The sequence below is a fragment of the Phaethon aethereus genome (genome assembly GCF_964289735.1).
Source record: "Phaethon aethereus genome assembly, chromosome: 2".
Lineage (NCBI taxonomy): Eukaryota > Metazoa > Chordata > Aves > Phaethontiformes > Phaethontidae > Phaethon > Phaethon aethereus.
Genome location: NC_138582.1, coordinates 27,398,088 through 27,407,224, shown reverse-complemented (window position 1 = coordinate 27,407,224; position 9,137 = coordinate 27,398,088).

The following is a 9,137-nucleotide window of genomic DNA, read 5'->3' as shown; positions in this document are numbered from 1 at the left end:
CGTTGCTTCCAGATGTCAGTGACCCTGCCTTCAGAAATCGCCTCTGAGCTGCCTTGTTCACAAGACTGTATCTGGTGACCACTGTCCTCAGAGATGAATGGCTCCATGCAAGGATCCCAGACTGCCCACTGCCCTTTAGAGCATCTGGTTCCCTGCAGTGTCGGTCAGAGTAATTTCAGGCTGAAGCTCACACTTGTTTCATATACCTGGTGGTAAATCGTTAGTCTTCTAAATGTCATTTTCAAATCCCTCTACATCACTCTGTCAATTAATCCCCTGCAATGGAAATCAGTGTTGGGTAACAACACTGCCTTCTCAAACTTCATCATAGTGATGTGGTGTACACCTAACCTTTGACCACGCTTGCTCAGGATGATGCCTTCCATGCCTTCACTTTCTGAGGTGCTTCTTTGTCAGCTGGGGGTTTCTTCCCTGCTTTCACTCTGTACTTACCGGCTCTGCTTGAATCCCCAGTGCAACAAAGCTGTTCAACTACCATGCTAATAGGGTTTGGCAAGAACATCTGCATTGCTTCTTGAAAGCCCTTCATTTTTCAGCTGACAGCTAAGTGTTGGAAGTCCTCAAACCACAGACCTACTTGCCACTGTTGTCTGAACCTGTTTTCAGCTAATGCACTGATGAACGCTGTGTTTTCTTGCCCAACACTACGGGAGTCCAGGAAAGACTGTCACGCTTCACCGCTTAACCCTTTTCTGTTTGCTCATATCCCCCTCATTTTCCTCCCCATTAGTCATTATCTCATGACAGCTTTATAGTTAAACACATCTTGAACCCCAGAGGGTAATGCCATAAGCTCCCATATTCAGAAGCTAGGAAGGGTTGTGTCATTGCCATCTGCCTGGGCCTTGCAGATATGACCCAGGCTCTGTGGAAGACGTGCACCCTCCTGGCCCAACACCTGTAGGCCAGGCAGAATACCAAAGTACTTCTCAGAAGCAGGTTCGGCCATCGTCTAAGGGCTCATAGGTGTTGGATGTTTACTGTTTATGCTGTTTATGCTGCTCCAGTCACCCTCTTCTCTTTCTTCCTTCCTCCTTTTTAGGTTTCCTGACATTTTTATGACTCCAGACTGCACCCCTGTGTTCCCATTGGATGCACCATTCTCAAGGCTCATTGATATTTTGAATCATGACCTGGCCCTCAAGCATGGGCCTGCCTTGTTCACACTTCCACCATGGCTTTGGTCCCAGCCTGCTGTGATGCAAGCCCTACTGTCTACTTCCATTGCATCTGCTTTCCTCCAGCTTCAGCTGGTCCACCCTACCTCCTTGGTAACACACATCAGTTAAAACATGTTTGCTTGTTCTTTCATGTCACCACCTTCTGAAGACATAGTGGTGCTCCCTGACAAACAGTAATGCCACTGGCAGGTTGATTATAGTCATTCTGCTGTGAGCATTGTATAACGGCAAAAAATGGCACAAGCAGAAGTGGCATAGGGAACAGCACGATGTCAGAGAACTGCTTTGTCTCCCATACATCTTAGTTTTTACAGGGATGTTTCTTGTGGAAGTGTTTTATGGAAACACTTCTTTGTTAAGACTACCTCCAGCTAACATTGCCACATGCAAATCTGTGCAGCTTAAGAGCATCTTCAGAATATATTTGAGTTGTACCTCATTTTATTCCTCCTGTCATGTGCTCTGGTACCTGTGCTCTCTTGATACGTCTTTTGGAGAGGGAAGCCGTGTTTTATATTATAGCGTTAGAAAGTGGGACTCCACAGTGGGTGTTGGCAAGAACTCAATTTTGAGGTAAATATTTTGGGCAGTTGCAGGTGTAATGGTGGGTAATTTGTGAAGAGAAGCCATAGGTCTTACTGTGGGAATATAAAACTCTCTGGATCATGATAAAACTCTGGTATGCAGTGCAGCAGAAAACTAGCAGGGTTTGTTTAAGACTCCCAGTGATATGAAAACTACTGACACTGTTTGAATAGCCACAGGCCTGTCTGAGGGGCCAAGAGGTTTCCCAGCAGCAAATGAAAACACTGCAAAAGGAAATTAATGTGCTTTGTGCGTATGTAGGAATGCACATCAAAGGCAGACTGAGGCTGGGTGATAGGCCCTTGCAAATCAAACAGGCTCTGGAGATTGCTAGTATCAATAATATTTAAATGTCCAGGGTATCTTTCACTTCAGATGTTCTGGGAAAGTGGCTATCGTCACAGCTCTGCTGTGATAACACCTCCCTGAGCCCCTGGGAAAACAGCTCTTTCCACATCCCTGCACACTGAACATCCTTTACATGGCACCCACTGACTCACTTGGCATCTCGGTGCCTCTGGCCAAGCTCCCTCCCTCCCCAGCGTCAGTGCCTTCCCAGGCAGGGCTCCTCGCTGCTCCGGGGCGGCCACCCCACCTTGGGCCACCACACTATCACTTTTCCTCCTTGCTGCTTAACGTCAGGCATTTGCTTGGTCCATACGGAGTTGTCTTCGTTGTCAGAGCTGGGCTCGTCGTCCACGGGACATCCAGCATGAAAGGAGCAGCTTTGTGGCTTCAGCCCTGTGGGTGAGCGGCAGGCAGGGTCTGCCTGAGCCGGCAGCGGTGCGGCAGCACCGGCACGAGCGAGCCGGCAGCCCAGCGAGGGCTCTCCACGGGATGCCCACAGCCCCACGCAGGTGATGAAATTCCATGAGTTGACATAAAAGGCGTTTCTCAGCAGGTCTGACTTTTGCAGATGAGGCATGCACCCAGCAGAGGAGACATCTGCTAGACCTTAAAAAAATGAGACCAGCACATGGGCTGATGCAAAGCAAACAAGTGACCAACACAGAAGAGATACAGGGAGAGGATGCTGCAACATGCCCTAATCTGGGGGCATTTAGAGTCCCACTGTCCCCGGGGTCACCCTCTCCTGCACCATCACAGAGCTCTGGAGAGGCAAGAGACATTAGCAGGTGACAAACCTGCAAGTCCAACATCCAGGATGCTCCTAAAATACAAGACATTTATAACCAAATGACTTGTTAGTAAAAAATGGTTTACTAATGCTTGAACCCACACAGCCAGAAGCATAAGCAAACACAGTCACTGCGTAGGGCTTCCCACGTGTCTCCTCATTTCCTTCTTATCTTAACTGGTTAGGCATCATTCAGCTTTCTTTTTGCCTCAACTTCTCTGATATAACCATGTAGGAAGCTGCCCTATCTCTTATTCATTCACCCCGCCTGCTAGCCCACACTGGCAGCCTGATTTGCACAGAAATAACAAACCCCTCTTAGCTGTGCCTCGCTTGAAAGAAATGCACTGTGCATCATGGAAAAAAAAAGGAGCCCAGCAAAACACTTAACGACTAGGACCTAAGACAATAAATGTAAGGGTCTAAAAATTAGACTTGGCAAAAGGCATTGCAGATAAAATCAATAAGGAAAGGATAAGAATATATTAACACAAAATATTTCCCGGGGAAATGGAAAAGTTTCACAAGAGTAGATTTTAACATCAACAGAGTTATCCAAAGGGCAAGAAACAAATCTGTAGCTTTTCAGATGTTGGCCAAAAATGAAAGAAAACCCGGCGCCTTCTCAGCCAGGTCTGGCAGCAGAAGCTACCAGCAAAAGGAGCTCAAGAGGGGTGGCAGCTGGAAAACCCCTGGCTTCTGAAGCCACTGGCACTTGCTGCCACTAACCCTTCTGCATCCACCAGACCTGGAAGGATGTATGTGCATCCTGAAGTTCACCGACCTCCTTCCAGGTAGGAGGTGGTTCAGAGGAGCTGCACAGCCTTCAGGCATGGCCACTCACAGGTCTTCAACTGGGGCTTGGAGTATGTTTCTGCTGTCATTTTTTGGCACGTCTTGCCTGGTGCTGCCTTCTTGTTCCTTCTGCCCTCTGATGCTTTCCCACCATCACCTCTTCAGGTAACCCTTCGCTGTCTAGATTGAGTGAGTGAAAGCAACACAGCACCAGTCCCTACTTCTTGTTAGTCTGCTCAGCTAGCTGGGACAAGTCAGTTTTGAAAGTTTTCTTGAGTTGTAACTCCAGTAAATCAAGCTAGTAAATCTTTACTGGCTCCAGTAAAATACTGTTAGTCCTCCACTGCCTTCCCATAATGGCCTTTCAGTTCTGACTGAGGACAGACAGGTCACTTTGCTGGGAAGGGACAAGCAGGGTGGGTGAGCTCACCGCACTGTGCAGAGGGATGCAACAAACCCTCCGTGAGTCTCACCTGAGGAAACGTCCTGTGGGCTCAGCTGTTGAGTCACTTCAGCTTTGCCAAGCGAAAGAAATAATTCGATGTAGGAAATGCAGTTCTGCAATGAAGACCTCAGGGTGTGAAATCTTCAAAGAGGCTGTTTCTGGCAGGTGGAGAAACAACAGAAGGTGTGCCTATGCTGACTGTTAGCAACTGGACACCAACCCCAGCTCTTCATCTGGCGATGGGATTATTGCACCAGAGAGCAACTCTGGTTTCTAGCTTCCAGCTTCTATTCTTCCTGCTCAGTTCTGAGAACCACAAATGATGTCTTAGACCTACACTTCCCTAGAGGACTTGCAAGCTAAATGTTAGTCCCAAGGAGCAGTGCACTGGAAGAGGAGGTTGTGAAAACACATTTCTTGACCATATTCAGCATTAACATATGTCTTACGGCATGGTTCAGGAATAGTGAGAAGAGTCTACTTATGATACTGATATCGTAGTCGGATGAAGTGGATGTAAGTATGCCTGCAGCTCATGGCAATAATAGTTGTCATCTTCCCAGCTGCAAAGGCATGACACTTCTTCCCCTTCAGCTCATATGTGGCATGATATCCTTTTGCAACTGTACTCATCATCTATCTCTGGCCCCCAAGCTGTAAACAGAACAGGCTTGAGTAGTTCATCTCCCTTCGCTGTACGATCTTTCGCCATCAGTAGAGGAACATGCTGTTCAGCAACAAGTTCAAAGATCTGGAACTGGTTTGCTTTTAATCTTCTGTTTTGCTTTTAGAATACGCAATTAAAAAACTGGAAGTGTTTTTCCTGGCTTAGGATCCTTGACGTGATGATGCTGTCCATTTTTCTGAACATTTCCATGGTACTTTACTGCCCTAAAGGATGCTCATGTACATCATTGTAACCCTTTGATCACAGCCTGTGGTGTCTCCCTTCGCTAAGCTCTGTCCATAGAGGACATTCCCCTGCTGTTGCAGCAACTTGTAGCTCTAGGACTTTTTCTTGTAGTTTAAGCTGCAAATTTCTGGGTCCTCTGTTGAAGGTCCAAAGGCAGCTGACAGGGAAAGAGGACTTCTCTGAGGGGGTGAATGCCATTGAAATAACGTTTAGAGACTGGGTACAAGACTTCTGGTGTCTCAAAGGTGTGGCAACTCTACAGATTATGTTGTTCTTTGCTCTAGTCTGCACAAGCAATTAGCTAATTTCAGCTCCCAGTGCTGTTAACTCCATAGGAAATGACACTAGGAATAAATGTGGTTTTTTTTTTAATAAGTAAAGTCTTCGCAAACTCCTAGTGAGGTGCATCTAGGATTAGCTGCTACACAGAGGGAATGGGAAAGCATCCATCTTCTTTCAGCCAAAACCAGTTCCCTTTCACAGGCCAGCTTCTTAACCCTGCCTAAGTGCCTTCTGTGCTCCTCCGCATGATGCTTGCCTACCCCACGAGCACAGCTGGCTACGGAGCTGTTTTACGGGCGAAGACACCCTTCTCCCTGCATTCCCCAGGTACAGATGTCCCACACTGTCTGCAGGGAGTCTATCCCTCTGCTAGAGCCAGTGGCTCCACGGTCCCAGCCGCGTGCCGGCACGCAGCCCTCCCCGCCATCGCATGCTACTGGGGTCTGCCTTGTCTTTATCCCCCTTAACAGGCAAAGCGATAGCTATGCGTGGTGGACATAGCCTTGCGCGTTTCATCGTGTGAGCAGAGCTGATGAGCTGTGCTACAAAACGTGGGCTAAGGACACTTTTTTTCCCCCAGGAGCTGCCATTTTGCGGCATTCATTCTATAAACCTAGATAAAAATCTTGTTCCTACTTTTCAAGTTTGTGTTTACCAGAGAGTTGGAAAATAGGCATAATGTCAGCTTAATTAATGTTTGTCATTAATCCTGGAGATAATCAACCCCCTGATAAGTCTCTAATCATGTAAAAAAGAATTAGAAAGCACTGAAACATCTTCTGCTATCTGTGAACCTTGTAATGAGATGTTGCGTGCTTGGAGGAGGAGCCATGGAAAGGAACAGTGCCAGAGGACATATTCTCAGAAGATTTCATCACGGGACTTCTTGTGTGATATTGTTCTTGGCAGAAAGGTTGTAACCAGAGTCCAAAGCCATCAACACTGTTTTCAAAATTTGTCCCTCTGCTATCAATGTATAAAGTTGTTCTAATAATTTGTGGTTATAAAGTAGGAGAGCTTTAGCTTCTCTACCATTTTCTTTTAAGTATCATGTACTTAAAGCACTGATTCAGCTTTAATGCTTGCACATCTTACTAGTTTCTTCATAGTGAATCGTGCATGTGTGCAAATCACACTGGTATGCCATACCTATTATTCAAGCATAAAACCCGAATATCAGCCAATATTTCAAAGTAGTTTAAAAAAAATAATGTGGCCAACTTCAGAGAACTAGTTTTTGGAGGCTTGTGCTATGTTTTCAATGCTGTCTACATCTTTACACTTTTACGTGTCAAGTGAAGTTTATCTGTTGTTAGTTCTTAGCAAGAAGTGTCAGTGAAACTACTTTGGAGGATGCAGTGACTAAGAGACAGTGTCAGGAATTTGAGGAGCTCAAAAACAAGTGTTCGTCCTTTAAAACTTGAATTCAGAGCAAAATGTAATGTACAAAGGCAAAACATCCTAGTATCTGCAGCTCCTGTGGGGACCTGGCAACAAGCTGAAGCTGGTGGGAAGCATAATGGGAAGGAACAATCATAATAAGTATTGCTTCTCTTCCTCTCCAGAGACCCAAAGAAAACTGAATTTGTCCTCTGGAAAGGAGGCTGGGGGCAACAGTCTGCTACGGGGGTGGGTTAAGGCTGGGTGAGAGCTTTTGTCTCGCTCCCAAAAGAGACTGAACCACTGGAGGAGCCAGAGCCTGACTGGGTTAAATAAAACCCCGGAGGGCTGGGGGGGAATTCCTGGCATGCAGGCAGGCAGGAGGAGGGTGAAGAAAATGAGAATATTTGTGGCAGGCTTGGAAATTTTTTTTCTTTTTTTTTATTTTTAGTTTTTTAAGAGTCGGACTAATGCACAGTACAAGAAGCAGTAAGAAGCGGCTGGTGCCCCAGCTCCAGGTTAGCTGGCGGCTGCGTTACGTAGGTAATGTCCATGCAAGCATGAACATGACATGTCCCTCGAGCGCAGAGGACTTTGGGCAAGTGGAGTGGGGAAGGGGATGCGGGTCGGTGGTTGGGGTGAGGTGGTCAGGGTGCTGCGGGCCCTGGCTGTGCTCTGCTGGAGGCAGGAGTGTGGGCTGTCGAGGGTTCATCGCAGCAGCGAGGGGAAACGTGCTCAGCCCCTAGAGATGCTCGTCCAGGGCAGCCACCGCAGAGGGAGCACCCCGAGGCGGTTTCATTCAGACCTCTCCTACCACACACGAATTTGTAGATTTTTGCCTTCAGGAATTGCTACCCTCGATGCACCGAGAATGAAAGTCCTCAAGACTGATGACATGGTCAAGACCCCGAGGAGGGGAGACTTTTTTGTTTGTCCTGGAAGCTCTGCTATCCACTCGTCTAAGGGCAGCTGGGCAGTGAATTACCCCATGAGTTACAAGAAATTGTGGCAATGCATCTGTAGGCTGAGAAAAGGGATAAGGTCCTCCTATCAAACCAGCCATGAATGCAGGTAAAGAAAATTTTTGACCTTTCTCTAGAGAAGAAATTGTTGAAAGTAGGAGATGCATTTGGGTAAAGTCAGCAAACAGAAAGACAGGTCAGGGAGATAAAGCAAAGTGGAACTTCTGCACATTTTCCCCATCTTTAGATAAAGCCGAATGGGTATACAAAAGTACAATGACTCTTGAACTTTGGCTCCTTTATTTATAAAACAATACACTAATCCCAATCCCTGGATACACTGACGTAACTGAATGTCATACTTTCCAAATATAATGGATTGCATTCCCATCATAAAATAAATACATTCCAGCAGTGAGCCCCACAGCAAATAACAGAGCTCCAACAGCTGGGGAAGCTGGGGTAAGAGGTAAAACAATTGGGTTGTGTCGCTGAAGCCCAAAAGCAAAGTTTTTGCTGGCAGCATTCTAGGAAAACCTATTATAATGCAATGCTACCAAAAAAGTGCTCTTTTCTTTCTAGTTCTGTGCTGCATGCAAAAGCTATTAAAAAAATCCTGCATAAACAAACATACTCTTTTCCATATGACCTTTTCTTCAGTGTTTTCAAAAGTATATTGTCTTTTCACTTTAACACAATATTTGTCAGCTTTTATTTATAGCTTAAAAGAAAAGCCTTCCTCAAACTGTCACCAAAAATGCCCTTCTATAGGCATGCTGTCAGGAGAAAGGCTTTCCTTTTCTGAGTGTCATCCTGGGCTCAAATACATTTTGCTGAAACGAAGATGCAATCATTTGCATCTTGAATCAGCCGGACATGTATCGCTCTGGCCTGAGAGCCATTTTTAATATGTGTTACACAAAAGTGAGGGTTGATTCAATAGATAACCAAGCAGCAATAGTTTGCTGTCATGCACACTTCTCTCTTTTTATTTTTTAAATAAAATAAGCAGACACTAAAACCTTTAAAGAACATTTTTATTCTTATCTAATGTGTAGGGAGCAAGAACAATATTTGCAGCAGTATGATAAAACAGCACATTACCCAATTCCACATCGACTCAGCATGTATTTTTTAACTCAGAAACTGTAATGAAAAGCCATGGTGCTTCACAAACTGGTTATACTCTGTGGATATCAAAAATGAAAACTACAATGTCACATTGCTAGTGAATATTGCTAGCACAAATTCACCAGCATACTGTAAGAAGGCATGACCCAGGGCAGATTCCAGATTGCAGTAAGTTTGGAAGCTCCTTTGCTGAGAGTCAGAGAGATTCCTGCAACATCATGGCACATCTTCAAATGCTATCTTCAGTCAAAGCTGATACTCTTATTAATGGCTGCTGCTGAAGTGTACATACCTTTTTTGTTTC